The sequence below is a fragment of the Pan paniscus genome, chromosome 13 (genome assembly GCF_029289425.2).
Source record: "Pan paniscus chromosome 13, NHGRI_mPanPan1-v2.0_pri, whole genome shotgun sequence".
NCBI classification, from domain to species: Eukaryota; Metazoa; Chordata; class Mammalia; order Primates; family Hominidae; genus Pan; species Pan paniscus.
The window spans coordinates 96,986,423-97,001,862 of NC_073262.2; the positions used below are offsets into that span (position 1 = coordinate 96,986,423).

The 15,440-nt window shown below is 35.4% G+C and overlaps 1 long non-coding RNA gene across 1 annotated transcript in view; it reads left to right on the forward strand.

The window, feature by feature from the left end:
• Positions 1 to 9,307: 9,307 nt before the first annotated feature.
• LOC103782744 (uncharacterized) overlaps positions 9,308 to 15,440 on the forward strand; it is a 75,938-nt gene continuing 69,805 nt past the window's right edge. Inside the window, exon 1 of the long non-coding RNA XR_004670257.2 lies at positions 9,308 to 9,429. This is a non-coding gene — a long non-coding RNA (uncharacterized LOC103782744). The remainder of the gene's footprint in view (positions 9,430 to 15,440) is intronic.

Consider the following 15,440-nt stretch of genomic DNA (forward strand, 5'->3'; position numbering starts at 1 on the left):
TTCTTTTCTTTAAGAATGTTGAATATTGGCCCCCACTCTCTTCTGGCTTGTAGGGTTTCTGCCGAGAGATCCGCTGTTAGTCTGATGGGCTTCCCTTTGAGGGTAACCCGACCTTTCTCTCTGGCTGCCCTTAACATTTTTTCCTTCATTTCAACTTTGGTGAATCTGACAATTATGTGTCTTGCGGTTGCTCTCCTCGAGGAGTATCTTTGTGGCGTTCTCTGTATTTACTGAATCTGAACGTTGGCCTGCCTTGCTAGATTGGGGAAGTTCTCCTGGATAATATCCTGCAGAGTGTTTTCCAACTTGGTTCCATTCTCCCCATCACTTTCAGGTACACCAATCAGACATAGATTTGGTCTTTTCACATAGTCCCATATTTCTTGGAGGCTTTGCTCATTTCTTTTTATTCTTTTTTCTCTAAACTTCCCTTCTCGCTTCATTTCATTCATTTCATCTTCCATCGCTGATACCCTTTCTTCCAGTTGATCGCATGGGCTCCTGAGGCTTCTGCATTCTTCACGTAGTTTTCGAGCCTTGGTTTTCAGCTCCATCAGCTCCTTTAAGCACTTCTCTGTATTGGTTATTCTAGTTATACATTCTTCTAAATTTTTTTCAAAGTTTTCAACTTCTTTGCCTTTGGTTTGAATGTCCTCCCGTAGCTCAGAGTAATTTGATCTTCTGAAGCCTTCTTCTCTCAGCTCGTCAAAGTCATTCTCCATCCAGCTTTGTTCCGTTGCTGGTGAGGAGCTGCGTTCCTTTGGAGGAGGAGAGGCGCTCTGCGCTTTAGAGTTTCCAGTTTTTCTGTTCTGTTTTCTCCCCATCTTTGTGGTTTTATCTACTTTTGGTCTTTGATGATGGTGATGTACAGATGGGTTTTCGGTGTGGATGTCCTTTCTGTTTGTTAGCTTTCCTTCTAACAGACAGGACCCTCAGCTGCAGGTCTGTTGGAATACCCTGCCGTGTGAGGTGTCAGTGTGCCCCTGCTGGGGGGTGCCTCCCAGTTAGGCTGCTCGGGGGTCAGGGGTCAGGGACCCACTTGAGGAGGCAGTCTGCCCGTTCTCAGATCTCCAGCTGCGTGCTGGGAGAACCACTGCTCTCTTCAAAGCTGTCAGACAGGGACACTTAAGTCTGCAGAGGTTACTGCTGTCTTTTTGTTTGTTTGTGCCCTGCCCCCAGAGGTGGAGCCTACAGAGGCAGGCAGGCCTCCTTGAGCTGTGGTGGGCTCCACCCAGTTCGAGCTTCCTGGCTGCTTTGTTTACCTAAGCAAGCCTGGGCAATGGCGGGCGCCCCTCCCCCAGCCTCGCTGCCGCCTTGCAGTTTGATCTCAGACTGCTGTGGTAGCAATCAGCAAGACTCCGTGGGCGTAGGACCCTCCGAGCCAGGTGTGGGATATAATCTCGTGATTCACCGTTTTTTAAGCCGGTCTGAAAAGCGCAATATTCGGGTGGGAGTGACCTGATTTTCCAGGTGCGTCCGTCACCCCTTTCTTTGACTCGGAAAGGGAACTCCCTGACCCTTTGCGCTTCCCAGGTGAGGCAATGCCTCGCCCTGCTTCGGCTCCCGCACGGTGCGCGCACCCACTGGCCTGGGCCCACTGTCTGGCACTCGCTAGTGAGATAAACCCGGTACCTCAGATGGAAATGCAGAAATCACCCGTCTTCTGCGTCGCTCACGCTGGGAGCTGTAGACCGGAGCTGTTCCTATTCGGCCATCTTGGCTCCTCCCACGTCGCCTTTCTCTTTTTCTTTTTCTCCTAAACTATGAAAGAAACCCTGATAAATATAAAACTTTTAATATAAAAGTATTATACAGTTTAAACTTGTTTGTTTTAAATGTTTATACCTTTCCCAGGACACTTGTTGAGGAAGAAAGGGATTGCACATGAGAATTTGTAACATGCCCCATGTGACGGTTAATATTAAGTGTCAACTTGATTGGGTTAAAGGATTCAAAATATTGTTTCTGGATGTGTCTGTGAGGGTGTTGCCAAAGGAGTCAGTGGAATGGGAGAGACAGATCCACCTTCAATGTGGGTAGTCACCATCTAATCAGCTGCCAGCATGGCTAGAATAAAGCAAGCAGAAGAAGTTGGAAGGACCAGACTTTACGCATCTTCTGGTCTTCATTTTTCTCCTGTGCTGGATGCTTCCTGCCCTCGAACATTGGGCTCCAAGTTCTTCAGCTTTTGGACTCTTGGACTTAAACTAGTGGTTTGCCAGGGGCTCTCGGGCCCTTGTCCACCACTGAAGGCTGCACTGTTGGCTTCCCTACTTTTGAGGTTTTGGGAGTACTGGCTTCCTTGCTCCTTAACTTTCAGACAGCCTATCATGGGACTTCACTTTGTGATCGTGTGAGTCAATTCTCCTTAATAAATTCCCTTTCATATATTTGTATATCCTATTAGTTCTGTCCCTCTAGAGAACTTTCACTAATATACCCCATCAGTTAGATTACTTGAATTCCAATTCATTCTTCTCTCATTCCTAGAACATTCTCTTCCTCCAACCAGTGCCAAGGATGAGGGACAGAAAACATTGCTGAAATAGTTTAAAATACATCACAATATGCAATGATTCTCCTGCTCACTGATATAATTGCCATGGCTATTGTCAAGGTACTTACGTATATTTCCCTCCAAGACAAACTTTCCTCCAAGACAAATAATTCTTTCTGAATGCTTTATTCATCCTTCAGAAAAGGAAAACTCACTTTTCAGTGTATACTTTAGAAAATCTGGCACAAGTCACTCCCCCAAAATAACTCTTCTGGTAGAGATCAGTCTTTCCTAATCTTTACCGTAGGGCTGCAACTTTCTAGTTTGAGACATCATACTGTATTTCTTCAGAGAGATTTAGTATGAACCTCAGACAAACAAACATGAGCTCCAGGTAGCTTCTACTTCTTTCATCAGTTTTCCTAATTAATTATTTCTATCAAAACTTGCTGTATACCTATTCTGTTCCAGGCACTGTGCCTCAAATATTAAATATAAAGGTGAACCAAATCTTATGAAACTTAAGCCAATGGGACATAAACAATAATCAAATAAAGACACAAGTGTCAGGGCACTTCTTTTTTAGGAGGTTTTGTAAGTGCTCCTCATTTATGAAAATTTTGTAGCACTTGCAAATTTCTGATCAATCTTCCCAGCATTGGATAGGAGGCAGAGAACACAAAAACCCTAGTGACATCATTGATGTTATCTGGGATGTGGCATGCTTCCTCCCTTCGCTGTTCACACTATAGTGCCATCAATGTATTTAAAGTCCAGCTGAGGCCGGGCGCAGTGGCTCACGCCTGTAATCCTAGAACTTTGAAAGGCCGAGGCAGGCATATCACGAAGTCAGGAGATCGAGACCATCCTGGTTAACATGGTGAAACCCCGTCTCTACTAAAAATACAAAAAATTAGCCAGGCGTCATGGCAGGTGCCTGTAGTCCTAGCTACTTGGGAGGCTGAGGCAGGAGAATGGCGTGAACCCAGGAGGCGGAGCTTGCAGTAAGCCAAGATTGCGCCACTGCACTCCAGCCTGGGCGACAGAGCGAGACCCAGTCTCAAAAAAAAAAAAAAAAAAAAAAAAAAAAAAAAAATCCAGCTGAATCATTCAGGATGTTAATCCTCTGTGAAGTGGATATGGATTGGGTATAGATTTTGGTGTGTCGGCCAACTAGAACAATTCCCATAGTAGCAAATCCCCTCGATTCTTCTCATGACTTAGTGAATTCGGACTGGAAATTCACATAAGGAATCCTCTGCAGATACAGCCATTGTGCAAATGTATTTCTCTCAGAGTACACAAGTAACTATTGAGATCTTCTGGAAATGGCTAGTAAAATCGTATCTTGCCATGCACATGATATTGAGATATCTACTTTCTGAATTCAAAGGCAAAAATTCTTAGTCATTACTCTCAAAAGTGTCAGCACATTCAAGTGATTATGTGTTCTACGAAGTAACCAATACATAGGTTTTTAATATGTTTCACAGCTACTGTATGCAATCATAGACAAGCCACCTCAACAGTTTGTACTTTCATTTTCTCATTCATAAAACAAAGATAACATTTTGTAAAATAACATAATCGATGTAAAACATTGAAAGCACTGCCTGGCACATGATACATACATATGAAATTATGTTGTTTGGTTGATATTAACTATATATTAATTGATACATAACAAAAATGATGTATACCAGTTCTAGGATTTGGCTGCTGTGGATAGGTTTTATGTATGATACATGAATTGAAATTTATTTTTATAGAAACACAACTTTTAAAATCTCAGAAAGGCCTCTATATATGTCAGATATTTAACAAGCCACTTAAAAATATGTTTTTTACAATATTGACTGTATTATCACAATACATGTGGGGAGGATAACACATAAACCATTGCCTTTCACACATTCTCACTCACAGCTACCATTTCCAGGAAATTACTATCTTAAATTTTGAGCTCTATGTACTTCTTTTCATTTCCCTTACCTAGAATTTCCTAATGTAGTGCCTTAAACTTCTCAAAAAATCAGCGCCACCCTAGACTACCTTAGAGGCATTATGAAAAACATCATGGACATGATGAAAAACATTAAGAAAAACAACAGTGACATGTTCTCAGCATCTACACAGCCCCCTCACACAAGTTTCCTTAATATTTGTCACATGGCCACTATTTCCTGTCATATAACAGACATTAGCAATATAAAGATAAATACATCTCTCCCTTGCTGGACTCATCATCCACCAGGAAGATACATATGATAAAGCATCTATGATAAATAGAGGTAAGTCCTATTAGCATCGCAACAAGGGGTACAGAATGAAACATAAGTTCAACTGATTGAGTCAAGTCCCTTCATAATGAAATAACATTGGAGATGTGATCCAAAGGGGACACGTTGAAGGGAGAATATTTCAGGAAGAGAGACCAGCCCAGTAAAAGTAAAACTATGTAGGGTGTAGTTCCAGCTACTAAGAAGGCTGAGTCAATAAGATTATTTGAGACCAGGAATTCAGGACTTTATTGCATTATCTTCTTGCCTGTGCATGGCCACTGCACTCCAACCTGGGCAAAATAGAAAAACCTTGTATTTAAAAAAAACAAAAACCTACAAACAACAACATCAAAGATGTAAAAATGTGTGTTGTAATCGGGGGAACACTGAACAATTCATTTCGGCTCGGTGTAGAGCACCTGGCAGAAGGCACAGGCAATGAGATTGCAGGGAAAGTTCCAGTCAAGTGTTAATAAGGAAAGGGCAATATTTGCACACACACAAAAAAAACAGATCTTAGTAGAATTAATATACCATAGCAGAGCTAGCATGAGGTAAGGATGGACGTATAAAAATTAAAAAGAAAACAGTTCCGAAAATTACACATGGATAAACTAATGGTGGGCATTGACATGAAAAATGAATGGATTAATGAGAGAGAATTGGAGAATGATTTTACTAGATATGGTGACTGATTCCAACTTGGAAGAGAAAAAGAGAGATGAGCATAAGAAAAATTAGAAGTGTCACAGATTGAAATAATTTGGAATGAAAATTTAGTTCTACAAGTCGTACATAATAGGTAAAACCTGCATAGTCACAGCTCAGATAATGCACAATAACACTATTTAACTAATACCTCTGAATTTGTTTTATGTGGCCTATTTTCATTTTGCAGCAGAAAACAGCTCTCAGATATCCTAGTTCATTCTGACTAAAATAATAATATATTTTAGGTCAATAGTCTATTAAATTCTGGTACAATTAGCTCAGACAATGTCAGAACACCTTTCATCTTACTTCTTTATTCAAACATTTTTATCTCCCCTGTATATTAGTTCTGTGTCTATTTTTATGGGGTTTATATGTTTGTATCTCTAAGATATTAGGAAGTATAGGAAGAATGGATCAGCATACAGACGTATAGGTTTTTGGGAAATTTAAACACATAGTACTTCTGTTTGCACAACCAAAAGCTTAAAAATTGAATCTACATGAAAGTTGTCTCCAGAGGAAACCTGAAGTGAAAATTGTCACCAGTCACCAAGCCAGACTGGTGCAGGAGCCACTTACATGGGCTTATTGGGGCCAGTTATGTGAAATTCTTCACATTTCCCTGTTTATTGACTTCATATTCATAGCTTGAAATTAGCCATGGTGGGCATATTTACACTGAGAAAATTTTACCAAATGCTACAAGTAAGATTTCCCTCCCCTCCACCCCTAGAACAGGCTATTAAACATTTACTAGCTTCATCTAACTATTCTTCCTGGCCATTTCTCCATTTTTCTTCCTCCAGGACTCAACAGTGACAAGCATGTTTGTGGTGTTTGTACTCAGAAAACTCCCAGTGTTAAGTGGGTGTAAGTTTTCTCAATTCGTCAGTAATTTCCAAATCCCTGGAATGTTTTCTTATCATTCCAGTGTTCTCTTTCATCAGGAAATGATTAGTGAAAGGGGAGAAGATAAATTTTCCTTCAACATGTCCATCACAGAATGGGTCTCTTCATGAAAGCTTCACGGCAAAAGCCAGAGCAGTAGTTCTGAATCTGCCAAACCATGTTCTTTGATGATGCCCTGCCCTGCACTTGCCCTTAACTGTGCTGTCCATGAGAAAAAAAAAATCCATTCTTCTCTTTTGGCCTTAAATATAATTTATGTTTGATCTGATGACAAGAAATGTCATGGAAATCTAAGATTAAGTTCTGCATACAAAATTTATTGTATTTCTTAGTCTATCATACCTAACAGTATTACAACTTAAAATTTTATAAAAACACAGTAATAAAATCACAAAAATGTTTAGCACTTTGAGTATGTAAAAAAATGTTTTATATTTTATTTTTCAATGGCAGTTAATGAGTAGTGTATGTCAACTATGTGTTAGGTACTATGTTGTATGAGCAGTGACTTTAAGGGCCTCACTGTTCAGTGAGGAAGACAAAATTTAACTACTCGAAGTTTAGAAATAAAAAAAAATTATCAAAAGAAAAAATCATTGAGAAGTTGAATGGATTAAAATAGCTATTTGGAAAATAAAGGAAAGCAGATAGAATATGAATTATGATTCAGGGAAGCATAAGGAAGGGACTTTGTAAATATACGAGAGATAATGTGGACTGGTGATGGTCAAAACAAATGGGAGAATACAGGGAATTGGGGAAAAGGGTTACAAAGAGATAGAGGTCAAAGTTTACAAAGTTTCTTGAAATGCAGTGAATATAGGGCTTGATAGGAAGTATAAAAGCGATATAAATTATTAAGTGGCAGTGGCATCATGAAAGGAGCTGTTAGTAGAAATATTTCTTCCCCACTCCTGATGTTGTCTTCTATGCGGAAGGCCTCTTCTTGTCCCTCACTCTTTTTGTCCCAGGAGTCCCAGAGTTTAACTGATTGGTAAACTGAAAAATAATATTTAAGTTTACCGCCCACATTAATAAGCCTGCCTTTAACTTCCCCCTGGTCCTCCTGGATGAAGCCACTTCCCTGGGGTCTGGGCCAGTTTAGAACTTTCTCTGCTTTAGGTTGATAAGTTTGCCAAATTCTTGGGTTTGGGTATCAGTCATATTTAATTAGATTCCTCAACATTGTCTTTATTGGTATATTGATATTTTGTCATCCAATTTGCTTTATGTTTTTGTCTTATTTTTTAATTTGTTGAGAATTTGAGAAGAGAAGAAGGGTGCCTTTATCAGACCAGTTAACAGACCCTCACATGAGTATGTCAGGAAAAATAGTCTGGTAAATTGGTAAATTTAGCCAAGTATGGAATGGAGGGTAAAGATGCAGCTAAGCAGCTAATTAGAAAGAGATTTCAGTGTTCAGTCATATGTGAAATAGAACAAGTTGTGGCTTTAAAAATATAGATGAAAAGTACATTTCCCAGAAAAGAGAAAGAGAAATTCTAATGTGTAAAAAATAAAGAATATGTAGAATTTAGATAATCAAAGATATAGCTTTGTGCACTTGAAGAGTAGCAGTTCATTAAAGAACAGTTTGGTCTCAAAAGTTTTTTTTTTTCTTTTTTTTTTGTACATATGTCTTCACTTATTTAAAAATATGTTCTTGGTTGAGGCTTATGATTTTTAATCATGCATTAAAATTTATCATGTCCAACTATAATGAGATGTTTTCAAAACAAGTTAATCAACATTTGCATTTCCACCATTAGCTTACTTCTTAATTGTGGTTCTAATCAAAACTGAATAAACTTTACCAAAGAAGAAAATTTACAGTCTTTACATATACTGAAAGATAGAGGAGTCTGCTAATTAAGTTATAACAACTTTTCCCAAGTTTACATTTGTATCACAGAAAGAAATAGAGGGGAGGAAAGCAGGATAGAAAATCTAATAAAACTAGTTTCTCCCCAGTCAAAAAAAACCCAAAAAAAAATGCCTGGGCAAATTTGTAACTTGAGTTCCAGTTCATGAAATATGTTGCAGTAGGCCAGTCATATTTCATTTGGGAGGTCTAGAATTGCAGTTTCAAATAAGGTGTGGAGGTTTGTAAGTCAAGAGAGAAGAATGCCGTACTTCATAGTGGCTCACACTGGTAGTTATTTTATGAAACGAGGTTTATAACGTTAGCAATGAAAAGGTGAATTATCCAAATCACCTAGTTGTTTCCCTCTAGTATTACCTTCAATAAGTGTTTAAATCATTCAGATAGGCTTTACCGTGTCAACAGAATCATTAAGATCAATAAAAACAGTAATAATAAAAATGATATTCAAAATGACATTATTTAATTATAGATTACGTCAGATATTTTTTCTAAGCAGTATTGTTGATTTTAACTATATCTATTTTGAATCTCTTAAACAATAGGTATACATTGTGTGTTTGTGTGTGGGTATGCACAGGCATATGCAGTAAGTGTTTGAAAGTCTTTCTCCTCCAGTAAAACAATGATAAAATTTTTTGAATTTGATGAAGCTGCTATTAGCATAATAACTGGATGAAAATATAGATATAGTTATGTTAAGACATTTATGTATAACTCTCTTTTTCATGCTATTATACTTTTTAATAAATTCAGAAGAAATAGAGGTGTTTAGCTTTCATAAGAAGTACTCTATACCTTTTAAATTTGTAAAAACTGTCTATGGCCATGCCACCCTGAATGTGCCCACACTTATCTAAGTTTATAAAAACTTATATGACTGCAGTGGTTAGCTAATGACATGAGTAAGTAAATGAACTCTGTGAAGATTAGGAAGGGCCAAGATGAAATGGGAGAGATTGAATTACAAATTAACAAACTGAAAGAAAAACTCAAGTTGCAAAAAGATAGTCTCAGAGACAGCAGTAACACCTTCTGGCTATAGTCTATTTTCATCTTTCTCATCCTAGCGTTATCAAGAGAAAAACAGTCTTAGATGCAACATAAAAATTTCAGAGACAGAAGAAATCTTCCTTTGAGGGCAGGTAAGCCAATTAATATTCTGCTTTGTAACAGATTATATATCCCAGTCAAAATAGAAATCAATGACTTGTAATGTTTTATGTTTGTTTATTTTTTGTAAATATAGAAACATAAGTTATCATTATCCAAAAGTCCCATAGATGCAAGAAACCAAATCAAAATATACCAGAATTAAAAGGGTGTAAACAAAAAACTGACACTTCATAATATCGATTAGAGGTACAGACTCTGGAGCCAGACTAAAGATTAAATCATGTCTCTGAACTACTGGGCTGAATAACCTTAAGCAAGTTACTTAACCTCTCAGTTCCTCCATTTCATCATCTAGAAAATAGGAATAATCACAGTACATACTTTATAATGAGGGATATAGTGAGGGATAATGAGGATTAAACGTGTACCAATAATACTATCATTCTTTATGACCATGTTTACACTATGTAAATAAAACCTACCTATAACTTGAATAAAGAAAATTTTCAAGCATATTTAATTATATAATTCCTTATAATGCCTGAAAACCTCATAAAATCTAATTCATATCAATCATTGGGGTGAATTACAAACCATTTTCTATTTGTTAAACAGACATACATAAATATCCTCAATGGTGTTAAGGCTTGAGAAAACTACCATTTGTTTCCATAATACAAAGTAATTTGTAAAAATCAAATAATTCAATTATAGCCTATCTAGGATATTTTCTGAAAATATTACAAAGACTTTTCAAATTGTCAGGCTATTCTTATACATTCACATTTACATCATTTTTATGTGTAGTGCAGTACAATTCATACATTAACCTAATACTGAGATCTGCAATACAGAACTTTGTCAGAACTTGAAATCTGGCTATAGTATTAAATTAATAGAACACTAATGAAACTGAAATGCTGTTGGGATCAGTCCAAAATGATTTTATTTTCCCAATCACTTTGCTTTTTTGTTGCTTGAGATTTTCATTTGGACTCAGGGCACAGAAGATTCTTTCCTTTTTATATTTGCACAAGAGGAATAAAATGCTGCAATGACAAAACAGAAATTAAAATAATTAATTTGTACTAGAACTTGGGACACTTATAGACACTAAGAAAGGAAATAAATCATAAGGGCATCATTTTTATGAATATGTAGAGGGCTGTAGATATGAATGATATTAATATATATATACTCAGGCTTCTCATTTATTGTAGAGAATTGCGTCTTGAGATTTCAGTAGTTAATGATTAGTTAACACAGAGCACCTGGATTTAGTGTACAGATTATGCAACTCAAAAAATACTAGCAAAATTTAGAAATCAGATGGAGAAATGAAAATTCTCAATTATCTTTGTGATTCAAAAGGCAGACAAGGTTTGTTTTTAAAGTACGTTAAAAATAAGATATGTTTCTGTGCCGTATAAGAACAGAAAAAATAATGTTTTCTTTAATTTATACTTTATTGTTCATTGGCATATTTGGCAAATACAAAACTGGTGTTTACAACCGTAGTTATGAGATAAGCATATACACAGCCGACGCAATAAGCTAATTTTCAGATAAAAGGCACTATGAAAGGATTAGCAAAGCACGTGCTCTTATGTCTTTCTTGTTGAAACACATCTATTATATCATGTATCAACATATACTCTAAAGTTAAAACATACATCAGCAAACCTTATATGAAATATTTATGAAAGAACTGTGACTTTGCATGCATTGTATAGTGAATGCAAAGCTCAAGAATAGAACAGATTGATATTATAAACTTCTGTTGATAATATTGGCAGGAACACTCTGAAATACCTGTTACAAATGAAAAAAAAGAAGCCATCTCTTTGATTATTCAGAGAATGCATACTATCTCATGTGAAAGAGTAAATTGATGTAATTTTTGCTAGAATTTAAAAAATAAATTGTAAGAAAATACCTGCTCTTTTCTATTATTCTTTAACTGTGTCTTCAGTAGTACTTTGTGCTATAATTTAGCCAATTTGCCTATGTTTTATTGTTCTTCGTCTTCTGCTTCCAGTGCACTATTTCCCTTTGATTGAGGAGTTGCTATGACAGAAGATAATGGAGCTTATGGCACTCAGTGGGGAGCCTGTCACTGCTGACTCTGGCTGCTGCTTTTGTATTTCTTTGCATGTACTCCTCTGATTTTCTCAGGCACAGTGAGAAATAATTATAAAAGCCATGAGCCATTATAAAATGTTATACCACCAAATGGTTATTTTTAAGAGCCTTTCAATCTTCTAGGTCTCTTTGTTTATCCATAGAAGTGGTAAATTGTATCATTATTTTTCATTCAAGCTGCAGCACAGGGAGGAGAGATTGTTTTCTGCCTTTGGGGAGGCAATCTTATGTTGTGTACAGTTTATATTACTTTTTATTTTACCTCTCATCTCATCAATCAAAAATCTTATGCATCTTGTATCTTCTATGCAAAGTCTTCCTTTTCTGACCTTGCTGAGGTTGTCTGCTGTTAATTCCCATGTCAGGACCAAGACATTTTTTGAGGATGATCTGGTAGACATAACTAGTGTTCACCAATATCCAGTTCTCATTCCCTCTCTGCACAAGGAAGACAATCCTTTTTAGCCCACTTCTATATGAGATTGGTTCAGAAAACCAGTCTGACCAATGAAATATGAGGCACATGATATCCGTCACTTCCAGAATGTGGAAAATGTCATTGATGAATCCCTATACTTTCGCTCCTGGCATAGCAACCAAGGAGACCTGATGTCCTAATGATGCAGCTACAGAATTTGATATTTCCGTAAGTCTTTGTCTCCCAAACATACATACCATTGTTTAGACATATAGGACATGTAGTGGAAGTTAGCACTTGTCTTTTGTTTCCTAAGCCACAGAAATTTTAGCATAATCCTTTCTAATACAAACTAGCAAGATGTATGGTTATGGCAGGATTAAAACATGCTGTCACACCCATCTCTGTATAGCAGATTCCTAGAGAAAACCAAGGAGAGAAGGAACTAAAGAAGTGCAGAGAAAAATGTAACCTAGATAAAGAGGCAGTGGGACAATTTGGAAAGAGAATAAGCTTGGATTCTAACCCTACTAACTTAATACTGTGTGCCATTCAACAAGTTATTTAATATTTTGACTCTCATTTTCTTTAGCTTTAAAATAGAGGATAATATTATCTTGATAAACTTGTAATGAATTTCAATACAATATTAACTTATTAAAAAGCCAAATGATACATGTATGTGTGTATATATAGCTAATTCTATGTATAGATATAATACACATACACGTACGTCTATCCATCTACCTGTGTGTGTATGTGCATGTGGAAATGACTTATCTTTTCTACCATTTATTGTTTTACACTAGGCTCTCTAAGTCTTAACTTTGTCATTTGTAAAATGGATAGTTTGATAAAAATATCTGATATATAGATTTTTGTAACAAGTAAATGGTATATTGAATACAATACAAATTGCAAAGTCTATAAGATAGTGGATACTCAAATATATTAGCTATTATACTTATTATAGTCCCATAAATATGTTAAAATATATAGGCTAATTGGTAAAACAATAATACATAAAAACTTTTATCCTTTCAAAACGGTAAAGAGTTTTGTTTTTTTTTTTCTCACTAGCTTAAGATGTCTTTTAACATAAGTTTGAATACCTTCAGTTTTGCTGTTTATTTTAATGTTCTCTTTAAGGTTAGTCAGCATATTGTTGAGAAAAAAATTTGAGTTCACACTATCCTGTTGAACTCTTCAATACACTTTTATCTCTCAGAAGAAACCCAGTTAGTCTAGGGATTGTTGAAATTTAAACTGGTTGTCTTGCTGCTAGACCAAACTCAACCCTCCAATTTGTGCAAAAAGTAAAGTGAATATGAAGTAAAGTGAATGCCAGGTTAGAAACTACAAATTCAAAAGTAAAATCACGCGATGTATTTTTTGACAATTAAGACCGTACATTATTAATCTTTATCCCTTAGCATATAATATCGCCCACTCATTGTGATAAGTATTGTAAATAACTTTGTAAATGCAATGTATCACTTAAGGTACATTTTCAGGATTTGTAGGTTCTTTTTCAGTGTTCTTCATTTTCCTCCTTTAGATACTTTTTTCATTCCACAAAAGTAACGTTTATTAATTTCTATAAAGTGTTCTTGAGTTATTCTTTACATGACCAATGTTAAATAATGCCAGCAGACAAGTGAACATGATACCAAAATAAACCATATCATTTAGGTCCTGTTTTTTTAAAAAATGCAATAGACTTCCACTATTTAATCCGTTGTCTTTAACCTCATGTTTCATTGACCAATTTCCATCCTGAGGCCCTTACACGAAAATATATCAATGTTCTATAAAACACAAATAAGCATAAGGGAAGCAAAAAGTAAATATAATATTTTATTATATGTTTCCTATGAGCAGAAATGTTTTAGGTAAACTTTTTGGCAAGAAACAACAAATAATTATTTTGGAATTAAAAACCAATGGGAAAAAAATTAAATCTTCTAGATTCTTTGATCTAACTTAGTGGCAAGTAACAACTCTGAGAATCAATCATGTAGCAAAACATATACTGTATAATCAGTGGTTTAAAATTATTGTCATCCAGTATCTGAATTCTCTGAGAAATGTTAGCCAAAATAATTTTGCATCAAAGTGTCAAATCCAAAACAACTTCCCACAAAAAGTCATGTTTATTGACCTTATTTTGATCGTGTTAGCAAAAATTGATTGACTATATCTGTGTCCCTTTTCTCCTAATACAACTCTATATTTGAGAAACTATAGCAAATATTAAATCTGACAAATGCTTACAATAGAAAGACTTTGCCCATACTGTTAAGACGGATAATTTTTTTATAGTTTCAAATAAGAAAGTAGCTTGTTGAGTCACATGATATAATATTCATAGCTTACAAAAATGCAACTGAATTTGTGATAAATTAAGGCACTTTCAGATTTATATTTATTATACCAAAAGTTCACCTTGGAATCCTGGATTGACAATAATATTAATTTGATGAAAAAAGACTGTTTTCTCAAGTGGCTTTTTAAAAATTACTTAACAGATACACAGATAGATAAAGATAACAAATCCTATTTGTTTTTAAATTACTTGGGCTGGTTCAAGCATATTAACCATAAACTCATTACATTCTAAGGGTGAAAATTCAGAAGTATTGTTTGAATCCCAAGCCATTTTCTGGCTTGATTTAACATTATTTTATAAAATTTAATACTTATACCCCTTTGAGTTACGATATTTTCATGTCATAGCTTTTCTATTAAAGTGTGTGTGTGTGTGTGTGTGTGTGTGTGTGTGTATCTGTTGTGTTATTTTTTCTTTTTTTTTTTTTGGTGGGGGGATGTTCTTCATTAGGAGGCAGCATAATGTAGTTAAACAACTTTACTCCAGGATTTCACAGACTTGAATTTAATACTAGCTCAATAACTTAGTATTTACTGATTTTGTTTGACTTGTTTGGACTCTAAATGACTGAATATCTTCACCCACAAAATAGGGTTTGTGAAAGTCATTGATTCAAAGGGTGTTCATAAAAATGAAATCAGATTGTGAATCAAAATATTTAGCTCATTTTCTAGCACTTGCAAACAATAAACTACAGCTAGCACTGTGATCACAGTTCTATTTCTGAACCCACGATGTTAAATGCTTACTATTTTTCAAAGTGTGTACAGTTTTACAACGTATGAGTAGATGACTGTGTCATTTAAATGCTTATCCTACGTGATGTTTTGATTTTCTATTCCACAGTCTTCTATAATCATTCAGATAAATTCTGTACCTGTGTAATTTTGAAATTTTGAGTGACATTATTTTCTGGACCCTAAAAAATCATTTGTATACTTTATATATTTTATCACTACATTGTTTATCTTGATTTGTTTGGTCAATGTATATTTTAAACTATTATAAAGTTTAATAACTTATTTAAGTTAATCTATTGATACAATACCAATATTTATTCTTATATCAAAATATGTTGTTTTTTCCTCAAT